General features: G+C 36.2%; 1 protein-coding gene and 1 long non-coding RNA gene across 3 annotated transcripts in view; both read right to left on the reverse strand.

Moving 5' to 3' along the window:
- The window catches only part of frmd5a (FERM domain containing 5a), a 117,368-nt gene that overhangs the window by 83,238 nt on the left and 21,945 nt on the right, over positions 1–12,185 (reverse strand). The window lies entirely within an intron of this gene.
- Positions 716–2,988, reverse strand: LOC311089056. Its single transcript, XR_014607621.1, has 2 exons — positions 2,785–2,988; positions 716–1,780 (listed from the first exon to the last, which is right to left on the reverse strand). It is a non-coding gene; the product is annotated as an uncharacterized lncRNA (long non-coding RNA).

The raw sequence follows: 12,185 nt of genomic DNA on the forward strand, positions 1-12,185 counted from the left end.
AGACGTCAGTGTTTATGTGTGGATGTGAGCGTCTGTAATCGCAGCTTTCTATTTCATTTTAGTGATATTAAGTTATGTTTGTTTTTTTAATTTTATCTGTATTTACCTGCTGCTACTACTTAGTTGGCAGAAGCTTTTTAGGAGCACAAGAGATCTATTCAGTCTATTCAGGTGTAATTGCACATTAAAGTACTGTATATAATACTTAAAATATTGTAGTGTCCAATGTTTTCGGAGAATATTTGTTTATTCCTGATTATTTTGCATGTTAGGCTCTGATTAGGTTCAGCTGTTACAATTTAAAGAGAATACTAGCAAACGTGTGTGATATATTCAGCCGTCAAGAAAGTCAAACTTCAACCAAGTAATCAAGGTTGGCAGCCATGGCCATCACACTACTCATCGTTAGCATGATATAGCCTACGTTTACACCATCAAAATTAATGATCACTTAAATAAGAGGAATTTAAACAAAATGAAAATTACAGCCGTGGCCTGCTGTCAGATACAGACCTCAAAGGGCATTTCATTACGTCAAACAAAGAATGTTCTTGTTGCCATTTTTTTTAAATTGATAATTGTATTTAGTTATTTCATTTAATTAACACTATCTGCTAACATTTAAAATTGTAAATATATTTTAACTATCATCAACCGTTTCGATCGTGACTTATACAACCAGTTAAATTAATGTAATTGAAAATATGAATTCAAATAAATTTACATTCTTTATTGTCACTAAAGCATATATACACAAGTATCAGAGTGAAGGTCTTGGATGCAATTATGTTGTGACAGGAAAGACCAGAATCCACAAAACATTAACTGCATAATAACATGTAATGCACAGTATTCTCATGATATACATTACTATACAAAATGCACAATTACAAATACATTTAAGATTGTATTTAAATCTTTAAATCTATGCATTACAACCCCCCCAATATTTATACCATGATCACATGAAAAATATGCAGACCCAAACTTCAACCCCCCCAATGTTCAAACCAAATCTACACCCTTGCAAGCAGTACGAGGATAGTCCACCCAAAACATGAGCATTCTCTCATCATTTACTCTCCTTCATGCCATCCCAGATGTATATGACTTTCTTCTTGACATAAACATAGACAAAGATATTTAAGGAAATAATCCATCTCTGTGAGTCCATAATACAAGTGGATTGTAACCCATGTACATAAGATTTTTAATAGTTAAAACAGTTTACATTATTAGTATTTCTTTTATCTAGCCTATTGTTTTACTTCAGAAGGCATTGACTCATCCACTGAGGTCGCATGGATTACCGTCACGCTCACTGTGTGTGTTTTTTAAAGCGTCTTTAGGACTCGCAGAGATGGATTACTTTCCTTACAATCTTAATTCGTGTTTATCTGTAGAAAGAAAGTAAAATGCATCTGGGACAGCATGAGGGTGAGCAAAATAAGAGAGAATTGTATTTTTGGGTGAACTATCCCCTCAACATTTATATGCTATTGGTATGCTAATCCAAGATCAGCATAGATTAATAAGAATAAAGTGAAACCTCTTGTGTACTTGTGAACTGTGTTTGTTTTAATCTAGAGGAAATTTAAATATTTGCTAGTTTATATTAAAATAAATCAGGTGTCTGAAGATCAAGATCCCAGTCATTCAAAGGTGATGTGTCTGAACAGAGTAAGATTATTGTCTGAAAGGGACAGTGGATCTCTGGTACTATCACTCCATCCTCTGTGTCAGCATCAGAATTTTGTTTATGGAAATGTTGCTCCACTCCCTGGAAAATGAGAGAGGAAATGTATTATAATCTAACAATACAAACTGCTTTGAACTCCCCATACAGTAACACGTTGCAGACTTAAAATATTTATTATATTTATATTTAAGGGATTTTACAGTACTAAATATTTACCTCGGAGTCAAGCAGCATTTATCATCTGTAATACTGTTGTGTAACCAGTAGATGGCTGTATTGCCCTATATATAAACATATGGATGTGTATTCCCTAGTTGCTGGATGTTTTCAGTCATAATTACTTGCATGTATTAAGTTTTTAATTTGGACATATATTTATTATTAAAGACTATTAAAGATTTAACATTTGTCAAAGAAATGTTCATTTGAAGTGCACTTTTTTCATTATTATTAGTCAAATATGGACACAGAAAAAGCAATTTGTTACTCATACTAGATACATATAATAGCTTTATCAGTCATCTTTATCACACAAAAGTAATCAGAATAAATATTGCAACCAGGGCGATACTTCAAAATAATTGAGTGTTTACATATTACGAACAGAGACGTGGTCTGTGGTCAAGTCGTGTCTCTCCTCTTTCAAAAACTTTGCATCGCAAATTAATCAGCAATTGAGAAATTCAGGTTTAAATAGCTTTATTGGCATGGTAAAAAAGGCTTTACATTGCCAAAGTTGAATCAGGCAGTGATTGACAGCGCTCTCGTCCTATGGCATCAGTCATTGACTGATACAGTACAGATAGGCTACTGTACAGTACTCTAGCTCAATGTTGTTTGGGGTGGCTGTGGGGAAATATGATCTAATCGAAGCAAATATGATCTAATCGAAGACTGTAACCGAATGTAGATAAACAAGTCATGTAATGATTGGGCTAACAGTTAAATCAAGACAACACAGCTCAGCTGTATAATGTTATGGGCTCTCATTGAGCTCTAAAATGCCTCTCCACCTGAAAAAAGCCAGTACTGTATTATAAATAGTATTAGTATAGTATTAAAAACAAAACAAAAATCAGACTTACCACGAGTAGGCTAACGTTATCCAGTATCCTCCTGATATAGCGACGATGACTAATGAAAAATATCATTCGTCTGTACTATTCCTTCTATAAGAGATCATCTCAACAATATAGTGTAGCAGCAAATAAATACAGATATAAACTTAACATCACTAAAATGAAATAGAAAGCTGCGATTACAGACGCTCACATCCACACATAAACACTGACGTCTTCACTTCCAGGTCAGAAGCGATCAATCAAAAGCTCAGTAACCAATGAGAACACACTGCTACTAGCCCCGCCCCCACGAGAGAAATGTGTCAGAACGGCGAACGAAAACTCTGGGAGCGTAAACGAAAACTTCAGAAGCGTAAATGAAAACTCTGGAAGCGCATTTGTAAGTTCAGATGACAATTGAAATATGAGAAATAGTTAGCAAAACATGCAGTGTATTAAAAACGAAGTCAAAAAATTTGCCTGCGATTTATTCTTTTTCAGTTTTAGAGATAATTTATTTAGTTTCAATTTATATTTTCATTAGTTTCTTGAAAAGCTACGTTCATTTTTATTGGCACAAGAATAGCTCCATAATTCATTAGCCTCTATGTAAAAAACTAAAAGAATATCAAAGTGCAGTGAATGGTAAAACTATTTGTGTACACAGTAAGCTGCATTTGGCATTTATTTCAGAGTAAACTTGTGGCATCTCTCTTCCCATTTTCTAATTGTTTGCGTTTTCAGGCCTCAAGTGCTGTTGTCGTGTAAATGAACGGCCAAAATGCATAAAAAAGTTTTCAGTTTATAGTTGAAAACGGTATTGTGTATACAGCCCCTTAAACAAGACGTCTCCTCAAAAAACATTACACCTGATTTGCTCTAAAATGTTTCCAAATGCCACAGGATTTTCTTACTGTAATGCATTATATTGCGTCGGACTGTACCATTTAATTTTTAATTCTATTATATTGTCGTTTAATTTATTAATATGATGTGCTTGTTTAAATTCAGTGAGTTAGTTTGGGCTGAATTAATTGCCGATGTTTTAATAATTTTATAATAATACAAATGATATGAATTAAATATAAAAAATGGTTGTTCTAGCTCTGAGATGATTAACTTGTAAACTACTTCCAAACCCGTCACACCATGTTTGTCTCAGATTGCATCACTTGGATACATTAGTGAAGCAAAACCTCAGATGCATAATGGTTATGTACTTGTGTGGAGTTAAATATACCCATTAACGGCTAATTCACATCATAATATATGGTCTGTTTAATATAAAATCTATTTAATGGTCTATTTAATGGATTTTACCACATCTCATCATGTGCGACTCCGACATACAGCGAGCACCAATTCTACAATGCTTTTTGTTTTCATTCTGTGACTTAGAAAAGACACGGGTAGAAGTCGCTATCTGAATGCCACGGGCCATAACAACAGCGCTCCATCACAATCAGGAAATCATATCACATTCACTCAGCATCAGTCAAACTCGTAGGTTAACAGACAGGTAATGCTGCTAGGCTGCTAATTGACTCCATGAAACGCTCCATTTCAACATTCCATGAGCAATTACAGCTTTTAGGGTTATTGCAGAGATAAATCAACAATATAAATCAGCTTACACAAGTGATATTGGTTGCGCATGCAGTTGATATACAAGTCTGTCTCCCACCTCCCGGCTGTCACAGAAAAAATGATAAAGTGTATTGTTTGTAGAAATTCTTGTTCTTGATATCCTTCATATAGCTTGACTTGGGGTTCAAATATTCAATGAAATCAAGGATGTCCCGCTGGTTTTGGGTTACATAGGACAACTCTCTAGTGCTACAAACAGCATGAAGATTCATAGATCACAGGAACTTTTCAGTAATATTATTATAGTTTTGAGGAGCAATATACATCACCGTGAGGAGATTTCATTCAGATACCATAAACAATTCATGATGTTTTCATCTATAACTTATTCATGAGAAAGCGATCTGGCACTATACAGGAGAATACATATTATGATGGAATTAGTACAGAATATTACCAGGCTAATCAGACCTGTATTTTTCATTTTCTGCATTTATTTTATAAAACTCCATTATAATAGAGTATAACTCCAAGATCCTGATCTGGCCAACAAACTAGTTCATCCAGTCAACTGCATAATCACCAAGTCTTTAAATCTGTTATGAGACCTCTGGTAGGCTGAAGGTGGAACAGGACATATTCAATAACCTGTTGACAACAGTCCCATGGACTGTGCTGAGATCAGAGCAGAAGCGCCGCAGTATGACACACTCATTAATAATGGAGGGCAGTTAATGCCTGGAGTGAAGGAGCACTCAATGGGTGGAGCCCCTGGGAGCCAGAGAGGAAACTGGTGGTCAAGGAGAAAAGTGCAGAACAATCAAGCAGAACGCCACAACCCAGTAAGATCTTAAATTGCCCATGATTTATATAGATATAGGGTGAAGTGCTATGATATCATGCCACTAAGAAGAAGCTGACAGAGATGTTAACTGGATGTGGAATGGCCGGTGATCTGGTTTATTCACTATTCAAATCAACATTGTTTGCTAAATGAAATACGCATGTTGCTATGCCGAAATTACACACTTCACCTTTAAACTAAGAAAGCTTAGACAGAATTAGCCTTGAATATCATGTGAGAAAACGATGCAAAAACACTGAGGTAAATGTGTAAGAACAGAGCAATCTGTGCTTGTATTCCATCAAAAAAGAGAGAGTGAACTTTTTACGCGAGTCTTACTTTCACTGCCGATCTCTCTCTGTGGTTTTAACAGCCATAACCCCGCATGATCCCCGCCATATCATCTTGAGGAATTTGTCAGAAGACAACAGCTCTGCTACACCTCACCTGTCTGTCCTGTCCTCAGGCATACAGAGCAAAAACAGCAGCTTAGCCGCCACAAATAGACCAAAAGAAGAGCTGAGAACGGTCTACTGCTTTCACTGGATAGATGAAGTTGAGCTTCTGTGAGAGATAAAATAATGGCACATTTGACACATTTCTGCTTCTTTTTTTTTTACTGTATGTACAATAAAATTGCACCGTTGAGAGAGAAAAAAAACACAGGTTGCATCAGTATATAAGTCACATTTTATTATCACGTACAGAAATAAATGTAAAATGCCGGTATTAGAAACACCATAAAAATTTATTTTTGTTCCCTTCACTCCACAACAAATCCATAGTATTTAGCCTTAGTATTTCTCTGTTATGTAGAACAATGTTAGCAATGTTACATATAATATTTTTTTTCAGCCCTGAAACTCAAACCATTTTTTTGATGCCACTCTTCCCTGTATATATTTAAGTAATTAAATTGATATTATAAACATGCGACTAGTCAACTAATGGCTTAAATGAACGCCTACTAGTCGACTAGAAAAATCTTTAGTTAAGGACAGCCCTAATTGCAATAAATCGCTTTGGAATATTAGACAGCATGTTTCAGATTGTAAAATGAGGTGAAAATATGGTAACAGGAATTAACTTATTTAAAGGTGAGTAATGTTAATAATAACAGTGGAGGAAAGAGTGTGACGTAAAGGAACAAACTCCAATCAGCTCTTTCCAAGAACAGAGCTGAAAATGCTGACGCACATCCGCTCTGCACAGCTGCATTGTGGGAAATGTATGCAGGAGGGCTGAAAATAGACCAGGACTGGCATTAGGGCCTGACATCACATTAACAATACAATAGGTATCGACCTGCCACCCTGAAAGGAATGATCTACTGTTATTGAATTTCAATTTAGCACCACCTTGTGGATCATTGTTTATCACTGTTCGTGCAGAACATGCTGTGCCTTGTTTCCGCCTCCACGTTTGACGTGATTTAAACCGGGAGGAAGATTGGTGAAAGTTAAAAACTGTACTGAGGCACTGAGATGCTGTCGTCTAACCAGGTGAAATTATGAAATAGGCAATATTCTATGACTCACTCCCTGCAGACTACTTGAAAAAGCAAAATGAGGATGAAATTGTTTTCTGAATGAAACATTTTGCAAGAGGTGCTGAAACAAGATGGCCACTGCTTCCAACTTTCTGAGCATTTCCATCTGATTCCCCCTGTTGAATAACCTCCTGTTTTATGAAGCTTGAACAGAAAGCCCGAGGTTGTTCTTCATTCTTTTCCGCCTTAAATGAAGGGGCAGGAGAGATTGGTCGTTCCGTCTGGCCGTGGAAACAGCCTTTTATTCTTCTCAACGGTGCTCTACTTCAGCCCTGGGGAGTATTTTTGAGAGTGCCATGCCAGGGCAATAGCATTTTAGCCACTGTTGAAACAATCCCCTGCAGACTACCATTCTCCAGCCATATGGCACACCTCTGCTTCTGCTTAACACACAAGTGCACATCTCAGGAAAGACATGTCAGTGGCTTCATTCACCGTATCCCAGGAAGCCTGGAGCGTTTTACCCCACTCGTCAGGATGCTACACTATAGAGAAAACCTGCTGTGCATTACAGGATGGGTTCTGTGCACGAAAAGGACTTTCAGATAAAGTAAAGCAGAGACGTGCATCTTTTAGATCGACACTAAAGATTTAATCTGCTGACTTTTTGACATTTTCTGTGCGGATTTTGAGGGGAGAAATTGTTGAGAATAAATTTGAACATGGACAAGTCGATTTGCCAGAAAATATTCAAGGGTGGGGATGAGTCGAATTTTACAAATGTCTGGTTTTCAAATTATATGCGTCAACGGCAAATAAGAATGTCCACAGCAAAGAAAAGAAAAAAAATTATTCATGCTGGTTTCATGTGGTTTTGCAAAAAAAGTTTATATAATTTTTTTTTTTTTAAGAAAGTTTCAATTTAAAGACTATACACATATGTCATGGTGTAATATATAAAAATAAAAGTCATCAAATATTTTTGTTTTCGAAAGAAGTCTTATGCTCACCAAGGCTGCATTTACTTCAAAAATACAGTAAAAATTGTAAAATATTATTACAATTTAAAATAACTGTTTTTATATCTGTTAAATATTTAGTTTATATTTTTTGTGAAAACCATGATATTTTCAGGATTCATTGATGCATAGAAAGTTAAAAAGAACAGCATTTATTAGATCTTTTTACTGTCACTTTTGATCAATTTAATGAGACCTTGCTGAATAAAAGATTTTTTCATTATTCTTTTTTAAAAAGGCATTAAAAAAAACTCAATTTCGCAGATTTTCAATGTGGTCTCTTGTATGTGTGCAAACACATTTTGTTTCCTGTAGATAGATGAAGAAACAGAGGCACTGTAATAAAGTATACATCAGCAATCAAGGCTAAACATGAGAAAAACAATTATGAGCTTATGAATTTTTTATAAAAAATAAATTGTCTTTCAGTATCAAAGTCCCTGGACTTAATGCACCTCTGACACAGATACATATTATGTGCATTACACAAATGAACATTTTCACAAGCATCATCTAGCACCTCTAGGCCACAGTAGAATATTTCCACACAGACACATGCACGGCACTTCTGAACCTTAAAGAGACACTAAGCTGTACTTCATTCATTCCTCATGAACTCCTTGTGCATTTTTCTGATAAGTTTATTCTGTCAAAGCACTGCTTACCATTCAAATGTTCTAGCTCTCAATTTGAACCGTTCATTCGGTCGGGGTCTTTTGTGCACGCGACGCCCACTGTGACAGCTCAGTGTGTTCTCTAGCACGTTATCTCATCATCATTAGGGAAGGCAGTGCAGCGAATGAAATTAACGAAGAAACGTAATCACTGCGTTAGCTTTTTTTTTCTCTGCAGAGCCCTTATATTCTCTTCTCTGTGCAGTTGAACCATCATGCATTCCAGACAGAAAGACCGCTTGTGATTTCCTCAACAGCATGTCACCGTCAACAAAGAACAAATGAACTGGAGGCGAAGGAAGGCGCTTATTGGTGAAAAAGAATTGGCATGTGCATTGGTGCAGGGTTTTTGTTTTTAGCGGTGCTGTAATCGATTTATGCCATTTTGCTAACTCCCACAAGCCTTAGACCACCATCGTCTATCTAATACCACAGATCACTAAAGACTGAACAATATTATGACTGATACTGATATAGATAATCTTAATTTTTAAGAACTAATATGCCAAACAGATTTTTAATTAGCCTACTTTATGCTTTTTGAAATTATTATAATTTGCAAAAATTACACAGTCAACATTTGAAGTGGATAAAAAATTATACATGAATTTTGAACAATATCCGTTCTTGTCTTAGGACAACTTTGATGAACTTTTTTGATCCACTTCAAATGTTGACTACTGTTTTTATATCAGACATCACACCCTGCAAAAACTCATTTCAGTGAGGTAGCATCAACATTAGCAGTAAATAACCGGTATGATGGTGTGTGTGAAATGAAGATTACCTGTATGAGCATGTAAAAGGTCAGAACGTGCTGGCGTAAGAAGTCTGTCGTCGCCATTTACAGTAAATTCAGCTGCTTTTAACTGTTTTTCTATGTAAACATGCACAAGACAGACGTCTGACCTTTTCCGTTCATCTGCACTGCGTCTCTGCAATTATTGCATACTATAGTAACTACAGTATAACTAGTGCGATGCGATAAAAACAGATAGAACTCATTATAATCAGTGATGCTGTCTACACTGGATGTGACGCGACACGACAAATTCCCGACAGTAAACTGATGCCCCGTTCCATTTCTGACGAATTCAAGACTCACACTTCTTCTGACACGAAGAACAAATGGATTTGCAACAGTCGCTTTGTCGTGTCCAATGTAGACACAGTGTAACACTGCAATCCAGGTGTATGAAGAAAACAGCTCAGCGTTTAAAAATCAATTTCGATCATTTATTTCCGCCAGAGTTTACTGGTATTTTGGTACAGATGTGTGAATGGTATCTTAGCGGTTAAAAGACAGAGCGGCGTTGCTTGTGTGAACAGTACATTTGTGTATTTACTTGAAAAGTCATTCTGGTAATTTTACGGTAATTTAACGGGATTGCTGTGTGCAAGGGGCTTATGTCTGCACATTAATGAAAAAATACAGTCTCCAATTGACTAGTTTTCTGCTCCTACGGCCCTTTTTTTCCCATTTACAGAGCTGAGGGCTGTCACAGAGATAGGTGTCATTTCTCAGGGCACCTATTTCAGTGATATTAGTCAGAGAGTAGGGACAATTTCTATGTGGTATTTTAAAGTAGTCGCTTACAGCACCTTTAATATTACCTTCTCCTACACACAAACACCCACAGAAACATGCATTCACAACACACATGTTTTTGTACCATGTCTTTTTCAAGAGATAAGAGATAAAAGCATAACCTCTCATGAACTGCACAGTTGCTAGAAATAAATGCATCCGTGTCCTCAGCTTTATATTACATACAGAAGAAGTGTGATGCATCATTTCCAAAGCCCCAGCAAAGCCGAGTGTGAATTACAAAGACATACATAATAATCATACATAAATAAGTATACATAATTAAATATGTTTTACGTAATATTATGTAACATTTATGTAAAACATAAAAATTATAATAATATCTAGAAATAAAATAATGTATATTTAGTAGATTACACTTAATTTTTAAGGTGTCCTTGTAGCCTATAGGGTTAGGTTCAGAGTTAGTTGCATGTAATTATGCATAATTTACTGTTATTACTACAGTAAATACATGTAACATATGTTATAAGGACAATACAAAAATACTACATTATAATAATTTATAAAATAAATTTTTTATTAAAATATAAATTGCATAAATAATATATTAATATAAATCAAATATGTTATATTTACCCAAGTAATAAGCTATGTACATGACATCCATTCAGTCATTTCAGTTCTGAGCATTTATTTTCTCGGTTTAATTCGAGGTTGTGTGTTATCTGACTATTCTATCTATTATCTATATCGGTGTTTCTCAAGTGGTAGATCGCGACCCAATAGTGCATCGCAAGACCGTTATGAGTGGGTCGCGGAGTGTGTAGTCAAAAATACAACAACAAACCACAAATCGAAATGTTTTCTGATGTTTTCAGACTTTTATTTTGAAAGACGTGCGTGGACGCTGTTCCCAGACAGCAACATAGTATTGGCCCGCATCCGGCCCACATCTGGTACACGTGGATTCCACGCGGCCGAGATGTGGGCCAGATCTTGGCCGACACTATGTTGCTGTCTGGGTTGGCTATTCTGTCAGATGCAATTTAAATAAACAGAGAAAAACGTGTTGTCTTGATTCAGTATCTACTGTCAGATGAGATGTTGTCAGGCTATATGTCAGCCTTGTTACAAAATAAAAAGTCTCAGTCTCACCTCAGAAAAACTGAATTTCCTGTCCTGACAGACATTACTGTGCTCGCACTCTTCAATTGTCACTTCACTGTACATAAAGAGCTAATGAAATTACGAGCATGCAACATCGTACTTGCGTTGTCAATTAGTAAGTCATGAAATTACCAAAAAAGTACAGATAAATTATGGAACTGGTACGTCGTGTGTTAACTGGGAAGGATTTGCATGCAGGTTTGATGTTTACTGTATTCAACAGGATCAGTGCCCAAATGTTTTATTAACCATTTGATTCAAATAAGCTGAAGCCATCCTCTGTCATCTGCCCTCCCTCCTTTCTTTTTGTTTACAGTATGATCATCTCTTTTAAGCTCTTCATCAAATGAAGCTGAGAAACATAGCCCTGTCACTCATTTCAGTGGATGAGAGATAAAAGTGAAAAAGATGCACTGTCAAGAGAACAAACATGACACCCTGAACAGCACAGAAGAACTCTTACTCTATTCTCCCCCTCTCACTAGTGCTCATTTCTACTGCACCCATCCTGTGAACACCGCATGTGATGGAGCTCACTCTTTTTTCTCTCACCACTGATAAACATCCTTAGTAAAAGAAGCCTTCACTGCATTAATTTGCCGGGATATAAAAAGTCGCACAGAAAATGTACATATTTGCAGAAAGAAAGGAAGGAAGGAAGGAAGGAAGGAAGGAAGGAAGGAAGGAAGGAAGGAAGGAAGGAAGGAAGGAAGGAAGGAAGGAAGGAAGGAAGGAAGGAAGGAAGGAAGGAAGGAAGGAAGGAAGGAAGGAAAGAAAGAAAGAAAGAAAGAAAGAAAGAAAGAAAGAAAGGAGACAAAAGCAGTGGATTTTTTGTGGAAAAAAGCTTCTATTGTGTGACAGCAGATTCCTGTATAATTTTCCTGTATACATCCGCTGACCCACACCATAACTGAGAACAGACTGGATTATGATATTTATGACTGTCTATTCACCGTCAGCATTTCCTCTCACCTGAAACATAATATTTCATAAGAGCACAGAAGAATAACGTCCTCTTAAGGACACAACACCTCAGACAAGTGTTAATGCAGATCATAAAAACAATAATACATTCTATTCATATAGCGCCTTT

Source organism: Abramis brama (assembly GCF_963993115.1).
Source record: "Abramis brama genome assembly, chromosome: 9".
Lineage (NCBI taxonomy): Eukaryota > Metazoa > Chordata > Actinopteri > Cypriniformes > Leuciscidae > Abramis > Abramis brama.